The following is a 13521-nucleotide window of genomic DNA, read 5'->3' as shown; positions in this document are numbered from 1 at the left end:
GCTGCAGGAGGGTGTCTGCTCCCCCATGACCCTCCATGGCTGCAGGGCACAGCCTGCCCTTTCACCACGGGCTGATGGGGAACCTCTGCCTTTCCTCGTTGGCTGGTTGTCTCACTCACATCTCACTGCTCTCTCCGCTGCAGGTTCTGTGGCCGTTTCCCAACCCCCTCTGTTTTAAACATGTTACCCCAGAGGTGCTACTGCCGTCACTGACTGGTTTAGCTGTGCCCCGCAGTAGGTCTGTCTTGGAGCCACGGCAGCCTCTCACAGGAACCACCCCTGTCTCTCCTCTTCTACCAAACCCCTCCACCACACAAACCCAATACCTCATCCTACAAGTGTTTGAATGCAGTTTCTCACAAGCCAGGGAGAGCAGAACCATACTGACAACTAAGGATATTCACTTGGGTTTTTCTCACAGTTCGTGTCCTTCAATTCCAGAGAGCTTTATCTTTCCCACTGAACTTAGTCCAAGCAGAATGAGGCTGCCATTCCTCCTGTATTTCTGCTGTATCATGTCCTCTTGAATCCTAACTATCCTCTAGTTTGAGGAACAACAGTCACACCAAGAAGGTTCTTGGTGTTTGGTCCCCAGTGTTCTGTTCATCACTGGACTGTGTAGCTGGTAATTTGTTTCAAGCGAGAACTCAAAGTGTTCCAACTTTTCCTTCCATATGATGTGATCACCTGGGTTGAAGTGTAGCTAATAAATTGCTTCCCACTGAGGAATGCAATCTTCAGTTTTCATTCCCGATACAATGTGTCTCCTTCCAGTTATCCTTGCTTACTGTCTCCTGTATATCTGCAGCACACACATACACGTGCATATATAGGGGATTGAGGGCAAACTCGTCAGGTAGCAGGAGGTGAATATGACTAAACATCCAGCTGTACACAGTTCCTAATCCTACCTCTGGATACTGTTGGCTGCACTGAGAAACTGTGGAATTTAATACAACTGCATAGTCCGAGAGTTTGACAGTATCTGTAATTTTTGTCACTCTTGCACTTTTTCTGGATGCCTTCTTAAGGTTTTGTGCCCTTAAACAAGTGTTTTAACATTGATGCACAGATGCTGTCAGTGAGAATACAACATCCCTGAGTTTCCCTGTCCTCGGACAGGAAGAGCAAGGGCCTCAGTGTGGAAAGATAGGCACTCTCCCTTCTTTTTCCATGAGCTCCCCAGCCATTTCTCACAGCTACCTGTGCAGTTGGCACCTTGTAGCAGGCTCAGAAGAGAGGTCAAGAGCTGAATCAATCAAGAGACTGTGCTGGTCTCAGCCTGGCAGGTAAGCTTCCTTCTGGCTGAGATGAGTTCTTGTTCCTTTTAACCGTGCTTGCAAACTGCCACCCCGTGAGCTGCCTACTGTGCGAATGAACTGGGGACTTCAGTACGGCACACTTTCACCCACACTGAACTTCACAAACAGCACTAACTCAACAATGTTCTTGGGCTTTGTCCTGTACTTTCTGCAGGTGTTTATGGTGCTAGGAGAGGTTATCTTCATGCTGCTGGCTTGTGGAAGGAAGAGACTTCTAATATTGGGAAGGAGAGGGCTGGACTTGGGATAACTTTGCTTTATAACAACCCCAGAAACTGGGTTCTGAAGAGGGTTTCCGAGCTTCCTTCTGAAAGGCAGAGAGCAGGCTTGAGCTGAACTTTGATTTAATTTTGAGGTGTCATCCCTCGTACTGCCCTGCCCCCCTCCCCCCCTGCCCTGCCCCCCTCCCCGCCCCCCCCCCCGGATGCTGGAGGGAAGAGTGTCTTTTCATGATACAGGGGTATTGATTGAACACGTTGGGAAATAAATCTGGCAGTAAAACTGTGCCACCTGAGTGGCATATGCCCTCATACATGGGTATATGAAAGATGTCTTGTGAAAATCAGATTTGTGGGAGGTTTTTTTACTTACACTGTTTTTTAATCATCTTGAAATATGGTTTGACTGGTGAAAACAGTGTTGCGCATGTGTTTACCGTGCCTGTGGGATTTGGCCTATGAGTACTTGTATGCAGGATCCTGGAATGGCTGCAGTTCTTGAGGCTTTTACATTGTGAGGAGTCAGCAGTATTGAAGGAACTGCTTAAGAGGTAAAAGTGTCATGGCACAAAGGCATCATCCATCGTTTGCGCAACTAGAAAGTGTGTCATCTGTCTGAAAGTTTTTGGCAGGTGTTCCTGTTAGAGCTGGTAAAAAAAGACAAGTGCAAAGAATTAAATTAAAAAAACCCCAACAAATCGTGTGCTTCATTCAAGGCTGTGCATTGTAAGCTGGTTTTGGGTGTTTATAGTAAAATGAGAGATCCTTCTGGCTTTTCACCACTCTCTGAAAACAGACACATCCACCAAATGCGAGGAGGAGAGCAGCACAGCGTGGTCATGTACTGCTCTGTGGTCCCTGCCTCGCTCCCTGCAAACTTGCTGAGGCTCAGGTTGTCTCATCTGAGGCAGAAAGTTGCCTTGCATTTTCGGCGTCGTACAGATGAGGATGTTTGTTACTGACTTCATCTTTGTAGAGAAGGTGCCTCCATCTTTGACACATATGCTCTTTGGTGGAGGATACCAGTTTCTGGTGTGCTCTCACTTCTAATTTTTTCACTGCCAGTAGATTTTCTTTTCTTTCGTGTCAGATAGGCTGTTTTAAACACAGAGATGAATTCTTTCCTACTGTGACTTTAATGCTTCCTGCTGTGATTTCACAGCCAAACCTAATTTACAGTTGTTGAATGTCAGTACGTACTTATAAAAGATACCGGGTGAGTGTGGAAATGCCAGCTGAGCAGGGGGGTATGTTCGTATCGAACCAGATGTGTTTTGAGAACCGATGGAAGTGAGTGTAATGAAGGCTTGTCTCCATTGTCAACTGCAGACTGAGGATGCTACTAGTGCTTGGGAGTTTTTATGGAAGAACCTGGGTCCTAAGTGACCATACTATTTCTTCTGCTTTTTCAAGGTGTGTACACCAGAAGGAGCAGTAGGGTGTCGTCTTGTTTTGTATGTGCACCACTTCTCTATAAAGAACCCAAGAACTCAGAAACTGCAGACAGGTTTGGAATTAGATGTGTTAAGACTGGTCTATCTCCCATCTTACCAGGGCTGTTTGAGCCTCAAGGTATATCACGAGGTTATAAATTAATGGAAATCTTTTACAGCGTGATGTCACTTGAAAGATTTGACATGCGACTATAGTTCACAGGAGCAAGATGTCTACAGCACAGTTAAATATCTTAGTGCAGATTCAGTGATGCCAGTTCTCTGGGCTCAGCTGCTAGCAAACTACAGTGCCTTCTTGGCTGAGTTGTGTGTGGGGGAAAGTGTTTGCTTCAATGACTATTTTTGACCTATTTTGTGAATAAATAGGACTTATGCCTCCAGAGCTTTTGATATGGCAACTTTCAGTAATACTACATTAACAAGGAGAAGAAAACAATTATTAATAAATACGCTTGAATAGAAAAATTCTCCTGTCACAGCTTTCTAAATCACATATTTAAACTGATTTTGTGTGAAATGCACCTCTAAGATTACCTTTTTTTTTTTTAAAACAAATCCTTATTATTCATAGAAATCTGATATCAGGCTTTTGTTCCTCAGTTCCAGGCAGGTCGCTGGCAATGAAAGATGGCGATGGAAGAACTGTAAAGGGGCAATCTGTAGACAGAAAAGTATCTGTGGAAAGAGCATGAGTGTTCCCTACCTGCTGGTTTTCGTATTGAATTTAACTAAGATACGATTGAATTTAACTAAGATACGATTGAATTTAACTAAGATACGATCCAGTTGCAAAAATCTTTAAAACAAATCTTTGTTCTGAAATACAAGGTGAATGTTCTTTGCTTTTTGCAGAAAGACAGGAAGGAGACTTACCACAAAGAGGTTAGCTGATAGTTACTTTGATGTGGAAGGCAGAGTACAGTTTGGTCTATTCACTTCTGGGTTAGTGGAGTAGAACAAAACTTGTTTGCATGAATAAAACAAGTGGGTAGTATAACACCACATGCAAAAGAAAACATGAACAGGAGCAGCTTGTTTAAATGAATCAAGCTATAACTGCTCCAAATATGATTAATAAGTGATTGGAGAATGTTTTTCCATTAAAAGTCCTGACAACAACAATTAATGCTTGCTTTGAGAGGAGAATGTTGGCGTTCCCCAGCAATTCTTTTATAGTGTTGAGGCAAAACCTTTTGGGTCTTGATCTTTTATAACTACAAACTGCTAAAACCTCCCAAACTGCAGACAAATGCTGAAAAGTCTTTAACGTTTATTTCTCCAACAAAAACTGTTTTTTTCAAGGAAAGTGAATGCTTTCCACATCGCTTTTTGTCAAAAATCTAATTATCTATTTAAAAAGATGTTTCAACAGAAAATTTTTGACAATCTCTGATGAGTAATGTTGAGTTAAAAGCGTTCAATTTTAAAACATAATAATCTTTTTGACAGTACTTTCCAGCAAGCTGTAATGGCACGTATAAACAACCAGATGTTCTACAGAGCTAGCAGAGGCTGCATGGATTTTGTTTAGGACTAATTTTTTTACCTTTTCCTGAGATTTGGTTTTAAGGTGGTCAGGATAATACAGCACCAGCTTGAATCCAAGATCACGTGTATGTTGTGTGATGGGGTATGGTGCAGGATCCCCAAGGCAATACCAGTGCTATTTATTTCCTGTGGTACAGAACAGCGAAAAACCCGGTGGGTGCATCATCTTGCACATGGAGGCAGCAGAACTCCCTCCCTTGGCACCGTGCCTGCACTGAAGAGCCGGCTAACACCCAGGGCTGAGCTAGCCTGTGTCCTGCTGCCTTCAGTATCTCTGCGTGATGCTCTGCGGCGTTTCTGTTTCTGGGTTTACAGATGCAGCTTGGGTCTCTCTATCTCTGCGCTCGATTTACCCTTAAGTCTTCTCTACCAGTTTGGCTGCTTCCAGATTGCCACATATCCAGGCTGTCAGAGCCCTTATGTCCCTCTTCGAGGTCACCTCCTAGCCTTTCCCCAAGGGAATAGGGCAAGCCATACCTCCCACTGAGCTGTACTCACATACAGTAATAAGATGCTATTAGTGCCACCTTCTTCCTCAGAGAGTTGGATGGAATAAGGATTTTGGGAAGCAGGGACACCTGGCTTCTCCCCCGGTGTTGACACTGCTCTTCCAGTGGCTCTCACCAGCTCAGCTGCGATTTCTGACTGAGTGTGCCTAATGCTAAAATTGAAATAACACTTCCTACCTGACAGGCTGGAGGCGAGAAGTGGTTGTAAGGAGTAGTTACCTACGGGCTGTAGCGTGCCAAGTGGTATTAATAATGCAAAACAAGAAGTGTTCTGAAACAGAAAGAAAACTTTTGCTTTTTGCTTCAGAGAGATTTGCCAGAACACTGCAAAGGCTCTGCTTTCCAGTCAGGTGCGTTAGCTGATGTCTTCTGGCATTACAGAAGCACGTGAAACAGTGGGAGGGTGGCAGGCCTTGAAGTGTCTCCCGCGTCTGGGGCGCTCTGCGCTGTTCAGCACATTAGTGAACGCGAGAAGATGAGTCCTGCCCATGAGTTGCACATGCCAAAAGCTTCCCAGGTTGTTTTCCTAATTTAGCGTGTCACAGTTTTGCTCAGATAATTACTTATATCCTTCATTTTTAACGGTCTGTCCTAGCAGAGCCAGTGGAAGTGTGAGAGAGGAAAAGACTTGTCTCTGTCCGTGCAGGAGTGAGCAGAAATAAGAGGAGGGAAGGACTGCAAAGGACAGAGAAGAAGTGGAGTGAGATAGAGGGGAAAGGAGAGCGCAAAAAAGAGACAAGAAAAGACAGATTCAGTCGCATAAGCTAAAAATAATCAATGAAGGGAGTAAAAATTGGTTGCAAAGGATGGAATGTCAAAGTCCAGGAGAAGGCAAGGGAGTCAGGAAATAGAGAGGAGAGAAAGAAAATGAGTTTATCTCTTTTATCTGACAGTATTGAAAGTGGTGTAAAACTTGCCTGATGGAGAGCCAGCAATTACCCTGCTCCGTGCAAGCCTCTGCTTAAAAAGTGGTAAGGGAATGAATCTGACTCCTGATCCAAGAGAGACACCCCTCTGCTCTGCCATCACTTGTGTGCTGGAGCAGCTCCTGCTTCTCTGCTGGTTCTCCGCTCCAGGCAGAGCTGCTAGCATGCCCGTCATCTCGATGCTGGCATTGTACAATGCCTAGAGGGGTCTCATCCATGCCCAAAGGGGCAGCATAGCAAGCACTGGAAACACTCCAGGAGTGGGCTGCCTGATTAATTGGTTTTATTTGTTAACAAATCCAAAACATCTACATGCTGCACATCGCAGCTATGTTTACACAACATCTGGGAGGCATAATGGGTTGGGTTCTTGCCTCTAAGCCACTTCCTTCAACACTGACACCTGTGGAGGCTTGGGGGATTTCTCTGGACAAAATCTCATTTTACTCTGATGCTCTGCTGCAGTCCCACTCCCTGTCACGCTCATTAACACTCTGCGAGAGGTAACATGCACTCCCGTGTCCCTGCTCTAGGTATTGCAGTCAGCCGTGGTACTTGTGTTTGCCGCTGCTCTGCGTGCCAGGGACCAACTCCACTCCCACCCAAGCCGCTCGTGAATCGGGAGGGCACAGCACATGAGCTGCAAGCAGGAAAAGGCAGAGAAGGTGACTTTGTGGCCTGACATGATTTAGGGTAGCCCTAGAAGCGGCTCTGGGGCTACTGACTCTCTTTCACCCCAGATGCCACTTCCACTGCAGCTCCTTGTGTCCCTGGCACATTCCTTATGAAGGGACTAGAAAGGGTTGGTTCCTATGCACATCCACTGGTCTGGTACTGGAGAATCAGCCTCCGTCTCCTTCGTTTCTCTTCCGTGGCTCCAGCAAACCAGTGCAGCAATCTGGGCATTCTGGAGGAGCGCCCCGATCCTCATTTTTCAGTGGGATAAGTTTTGCCCTTTGGTGGATAGATAGGGGTGTAGTAGGAATAGAGGGGTCAGCTGCTGATTCCATCTTTTTATTTAATTTTCAAGGATGAAGAACTCTCATCTGTAGATCTTTAGCTTGCATTCAGCTCACAGGTAACGGGTGTCAATCACTACCGCTTGATAATCTGGACAGATACTGTTGCTATCAGATCCACTGCCTTTTAAACCATGCTGATAACATAGCTTGCTGACAGGATAGAAACTAGGGAACCAGGAGCATGAATAAGAATTACCTCCATAGAAACAAGCTGGAAGTAACAACAGTGTGCAGGCTTGATTTCAGTTTTGAGTTCCAGATTTCATCACTGATGCCTGCCGGTGTGGCTGCGTGCAAACCATGTAACTGCAGCGCCTCAGCTGTTATCTGCAAAATTGGGATAAATATTGCTTCCCTGATTGATGTCATAAATTACAAGGTACTTAAATACTATGTAAATGAGGGTCCTGTAAATAATGCAGAAGTGTAGGTGAGCATAACTGGGGGAAGGTGAGTAGAATGAAAAGAAGTTCAACCTGAAGCAGAATTCCTATCTGCTGAGTGAATATATATGTGGAGCCCATAAACTGCATTTATTTTCTGAGTAGAGCTAGTCAGGTAGACATAAATCTCCAGCGCTACATCATTTTAAATATTTATCTAGTTGGTTCAGTTTAATTTTCTGATGTTTGAGTTATTATTTAAGAAATATGTCTCTAAAAGTATGCCTTAGGTTCAAACCCTATATTTTGATCTAGGCCTGCTTCTAAATAGTAGGGACTAAATTCTGCTGTCAGATACATAAGCACAGCTCTCTGGGATGATGGTGAGGACTGGAGCAGCAGCGCTAAATTTGCTATAATTTTCGTAGTGCCAGATTTCTAAAAATAGCATTTTAAAAGTCAGTTCTTTTGTTGTTGAATGGAAACAGTATTTGGTGATAATGCACTCATTTCTGGTGAGTGAACTCAGACTGAAGAACTGAACTGCTCCATAGTTTCCAGGATTGCACCAACTTCAAGTGGAAGCTACTGCTTATGAAGTGGATGGGTGGTGTGCCGAGCCTTGCCCTGTGTGGGAGGGAGGGCTGTATGATCTCAAAGCCTGCCAAGACTTGGCAAAAGAGCTGCTGTATTGCAGCAGGCAGAGCCCGGTTATAAACCTGCAAGAGATAAACCTAGTCTATCCTGTAGATGCAGTACATGAAGTGTGACAGCAGGAAGCATCCTCTGTGAAAGCTTCTAGTGGCGCACCAAGAAGAGATCCAAGTTTTTCTGCTTTCATGTTTCAGTGCAGGACTTGCCATTTCATTGAAAACTCCCCTAAAGGGAAGCTGGAAAAATCTAGCTGTGAGTATAAAGGCAGAAGCAAGTGCTTAACCACGAGCAGTCTTATGTGAATGCGATCTGAGTGTAATCTACGGACAGCACCCAAATACTCTTGATAATGTTGGTTTTGGTATTGGGGTTTCAGGATGTAGTTGCATCAAGTCTCGTAGGAGGAGGTAATAACTATACGAAGAGGTAATGTCTTCCTCTTGGAGGGGGGATTGTGTGTCTGTCTGCATCTTGGTCTTGCTAGCAGTTGCTCTAACAAAAATAGCTGCCTTCTCCATTAAAGTTTTCATTGCTCTCGTACTGTCACAGGCACTTCAGGAAGTCCAAGGAACAGCTAGTTAGATCAGTAATACTTGTGTATAGATGTAGCAGAAACCAGACTGGAATTGCGTTGGCATCTAGGGCTTTGGAAGAACAGGGAAATAGAGCTGTGTTTGCCAACTCTTCAAAGGGGGAAAAAAACCCTCAATAGAGGCAGGAGCGCTGCTTTTTCTCCCTGCAAACAACCCAATCTTGAAAGAACAAAAAGTAAAGAGTCGGTTTAATCCCAGTGGTAAATTGTGAGCATATTCTTCAGCCTGATTTCTTACCTATGTTAATATAATATGGAGTGATGGTAAAAGTGCAGCACTTCAGACTGGATTTTGGATTATGGCTGGACAGCCGGAGACACAAGCTCTAAATAGCAGCTTTATGGGCACTAGTGAAATTCTGGCTCCTGAATGTAAAGGGAGCTTTGAAACACCTGTAAAACTAACTGTGAAAGAGCTAATAGGAAGTGGGCTCAGATTTTTGGCATGAAAATTAAGATTTTGCTTTACTTTATATTTTGGGGGTTTTATATTTTCTCCTATTTGTGAACTTTCTCAAGGGACATAAATAACATTTCCATCCTTTGCCAGTATGCTGTGAGGTACATGCAGCACAGAGACACATTATATGGGTGTCAATTAAAGTCTCTGCCAGAGCCCTTTGTTTCCAATAGGTGTAAAATCAACCTGGCTTTAGTGCGTTATTGAAACACCTGCACAATGTTGGATAACGTCTTCTCTGCCCTGGGAATTGTTTTTTTCAGTTAACAGATGCTCCCTCCGCTTGTTTTGAAGCTGGAAAAGATAACACAAGGTAGGACCTACATAAACAGAGAAAATTACTCTTTCAATGTTTCTTGGCAGCAGTTGTGGATTAGATACACATGGATGTCCCCTCACAGATGTAGAGGTGATATTAAACTGAGAAGTCATGTGATACCAATTAAACACGTATGTCAACCGGCTTCTGTTCAGTAATTTATTTTTCTGAGTGTATTCCAACATCTTTAAAAAAAAATAATAGATCTGACACTAAGTAAAAAATAATCAGCCTCATGGAGTAGTGTTTCCTCTCCTACCAAGAGCTTACATTTTTTTCATTCAGGGTTGCAAACAGGGCTGAAAATAGTCATTGTTTTGTCTTTGATCCTTGGGACATAATGACATGACACGGTGCAAGTCAGATAACTCGCAGCTATGCAGAGCTTGAGACAAGAGTTTGTGCCACTGGGAAGGGAAGTCACCCTCTTTTCCCAGTGGGACAAACTCTCTCCTGCGGCTTTCAGAAGGTCTGAGATAAGAGTTAAGATATTTTTAGGTATAAAAAAGCTATTTTAAAATCCTTTTTTTTATTAAGTTTTAATGGCTTCCTCTGAGCCCTCTGTGGCTGGGGTGGTTGTAACCAAGGCACCTCATGCTTAAGTGAAAAAAATTAGTAACACAGTCCTGGCAGCACTTTAAAAAGCTCTTTGTATTGTTCCAAAAAGACCTTTTAAAATGTGTAGCATACAAAGAATATACGACAGTATAAAGTTTTGGAAGTGGGCTATGAAGTCTACTTGATATGGAACAGAGACACTGTGCAGTTCACAGTTTTGTCACTCAGGAAGTCCTGTGATGTGCACAGTGCCTTCAGTAGTGCGCTGTTCCCTGTCCACTTGTTCCTACCTCTACACCCTCTCCTCAGTGGTCTGTACAGTGAACTAGGACAGGGAGCTGATTCCCCTTTGGAAGGACCCGGAGAGGGGGAAAACGCTTATTTTTGTCCGGAATCAGTTTCCAAACCCAGGTTATTAGAGGTTCATAGCCCATGTGATGTGTGAGAGCTGGGGGCAATGGTGTGAGAGCCGGGGGGAGAGGCAGCTGTGCGGCACCAGCACGCTGGCTTCTGAATCAGTATTGTTCTGCACACTCCTTTTCACTGAGATACGCAATCAGGTGAACAAGGCAGAAGGTATAAAGACCCATATCAGGATGTGACAGTTTGAAATGAAATCAAATGTTGAGCCCACATAATGGTAGCACTGTCAATAAACGATTACAGCCGCTTGTTCCCAGTAAGCCAACACATTTGCTTTCAACTCTGTGGGCCAGTAGGACACCAAAAATTGTTTAGCCTTCTGTGTACCCTTTGCCAGGCAGACAACAAATTCATTTAATCTTCTCCTTGCAGCTATGTTTGTTCTACGCTTTCCTTTGTCTCTATTAAATATGAAGAGACATATTTACTTGAGGTGTTTTCCAGTCCATATCCTCCAACCTTCGCAAGGGGCAAAGCCACAAAGCCTGCTAGGGCAAGGCACTGCCCTCCGTCCAGCACCATGTCCTTCTTCTGTGACGTCCACAAAAGGCTGGTTAAGGCTGCAGGAGAGGAACGCCGTCCTGTAGGTCTCGCGCAGGTCCAGGTCGTTGGTGGCTAATCTGTGTCTTATCTCAAGTCTGAGCCGTGCTGAGGACAAACTTCTGACAACCTGTAAATATTCCGACCTGCCTGCATTCTGTAGGGAGTCATCTGAACTACATCTGAAGCACCTATATATGTGCTTGTATAGGCATTTGTGTACATATATGTATTTGTTAATATCACACACACATATGCGAATGTGAAAGGAGGGACAGTGTGTAAAAAAAGATCAGATGGTACTGTACACCCAGAAGAGGGATTTATTTACTGTTGCACTCTAGATTTTTAAGCTACTGCTGAGAGCTGAGAAAGTCCTGAGCCTGATTTAGGCACCTTCTAAAACTGCTGTAGATTTTGGCAATCATTGCCACCATCCTCATCCTCCCTTTGGTGATTTTTTCCTGGCTTTCAATGCAGAAGAGAATAAGTGTAATGAATGTCATTACAGCTTTCTCTTTTACCTCCTCTGGCTGCAAACCTGATGAGGCTCAGAGGCAGTATGGATTTTATTTTTTCTAACCTATTGCTGCTGACTGCTTGTACCCTTGAGGTACATGAGGGTCTGCATCTCTTCCCAGCACAAAATCCAGGGAACCCTTGACCTTGAAGCCTACTGTACATGAATCTGGTGTAGGGTTTTATGCCTGGTAAGCTCAAGATCATTTGGAGACCCCTCACACAGTGGGTATGGGGGTGCGGATGTGTTCCTGTATGCGTTGCAGGCATTCTGTCAATCCCATTCCTACACCAATTTTGAGATTCTTTCTCTCCTGTCTCTGTCCCTTTTATAAAAGAGATGAAAAATAAATGGCTGGTGAACAGTTTGAAATTTTCTTTAGAAGGTCCTTTAAAATGTTAGTTTAGGATTTTCCTTTTCAACCCTACGTCAGTGCTGCTGTCATTTCATATTTCATGTTTGTTGTTGTTTCAAGCTTTTTCAAATCCCAGTCACATGGATCTTGACTGATGACTTTTATGAGCACATGGATTTTTGTGACACAGTGAAACAATAGGTATATGAATATATTAACAAGAGGGTTAAGAGTGAGGAATGCATCTAAGGGGGTGAAGAGACAAGCAGTGCATCTATACAGCCTTTTGGAGAGTCAAGTGGGCTCACACTTTCCATCCCTAAAGCTTGGCTGGAGCCATGTTTGTGCTGAGCATAGACAAAAATAAAGGAGCATCTACCTAGGAAAGATTACACAGGCATATGTGAGAAGAGGAGAAAACATGGGAACATGAACTGTTACTTTTTACAGTTTACTAAAACTTTTTCTGCTTTTCAGGCCTTGCCATCTACCTTCACTGATGACAGACCTTCAGTTCATGTTACCCTCACTCCTTCATAGGGAGGTTTGCTGACCCACAAAAGGGCTGATGCTAGAAAGGTTAGTTCTGAAGGGGCAGGTGTGTTTTTGCAGAACTGGAACTGGACATTGTGCAGGCCGTTTAGCTCTGTGAGGCTCTCGCCTTACATGCAGCAATGAGCTCCATTTGCTAGTTGTGAGACCCAGAATTCAGGTTTCTGTATGAAGGTGACTGTACTCTCTAGGGACACGTTAATTTGGGATTTAGTACCATTGCAGTAGCTTAAAACAGCAGAGCATAACCAAAGCATATGTGCAAGCCGGGTTCCTGTGCACCGGTGCATCCAGCGTTGATCTTAAGGAGGAAAAGTAGTTCTAGAAAATCTTTGGGATTATCACTCTTCCCTAAAAATACATCTTGCTGAATGAAATTTAATAAGATGTACAAGGCTGTTTCCTTATGCTTTTGCACAGCTGTCTTGGCATGTAACAATGAGTTATTTATACACAAGGTCTTTGTTCCCTGTTTGCTGCCGGCTTATATTAACTCTCTGGATCTTCAGAATCTCAGCGAAGGAAGGTGCTGGTCTTAAAAAATCAAACAACCAAGCAAACCAAATAAAACCAAACCAAAGTTTCTCCACAACATAGATGCAGTTGAGGGCTTTTGATTTTGCACGTCCTCCTGGGCAGTAATCAGAGGTGATTAGGGGTGGCTTGATGTAGTGCAAAGTCAGTTTTATGGTAGGTGGGCAGTGAGCAGAGCATTGCTTCCTATCTGGGGTAAATACAGCCTGCCCTATGCTGCCAGATATTTCCACCTCACGTTCCTGCCCGAATTCGTGTCGCTGGCCCTGGGCCGCATGGGATCGCTGTGTGAAATGGAAGGCTACCTGTGCTTGGGCGCGTGCCTGGTGAGCTGCCTGAACTCGGGGGATGAGATCTCTTTGAAACCAGCCGTTTCCACGGTTTTGTACCACTGCTTATGGCAATGGCAGGGGTTGTCTTAACTGTTCACCCACACTGGCATTTTGCTCACGGTCCGTGGTGTTTATTAAGCTTTAGACTGGCTTTTTTTACCTAGCGTGAGTCGTTCAAAAGTACCACGAGATGGCACTGCACCAGCTCTGCTGCAGGCAGCGACAAAACCACCTCTTCCGAAGGGAAAAATCAGTGCGCTTCACTCACCAGGCAGTGGGGTTGATAGACCTTCCCACCCT

The 13521-nt window shown here is 44.2% G+C and overlaps 1 protein-coding gene across 1 annotated transcript in view; it reads left to right on the top strand.

Moving 5' to 3' along the window:
• The window catches only part of TMEM178B (transmembrane protein 178B), a gene marked incomplete at its 5' end in the record, with an annotated part of 157830 nt that overhangs the window by 22697 nt on the left and 121612 nt on the right, over window positions 1-13521 (top strand). The gene's annotated exons all lie outside the window — the stretch shown is intronic.

This window comes from Eurypyga helias, unplaced genomic scaffold (genome assembly GCF_000690775.1).
Source record: "Eurypyga helias isolate BGI_N326 unplaced genomic scaffold, ASM69077v1 scaffold8679, whole genome shotgun sequence".
Taxonomy (NCBI): Eukaryota; Metazoa; Chordata; class Aves; order Eurypygiformes; family Eurypygidae; genus Eurypyga; species Eurypyga helias.
The sequence above is the reverse complement of the archived record's forward strand: the minus strand, read 5'-3'. Positions and strand labels throughout refer to the sequence as shown.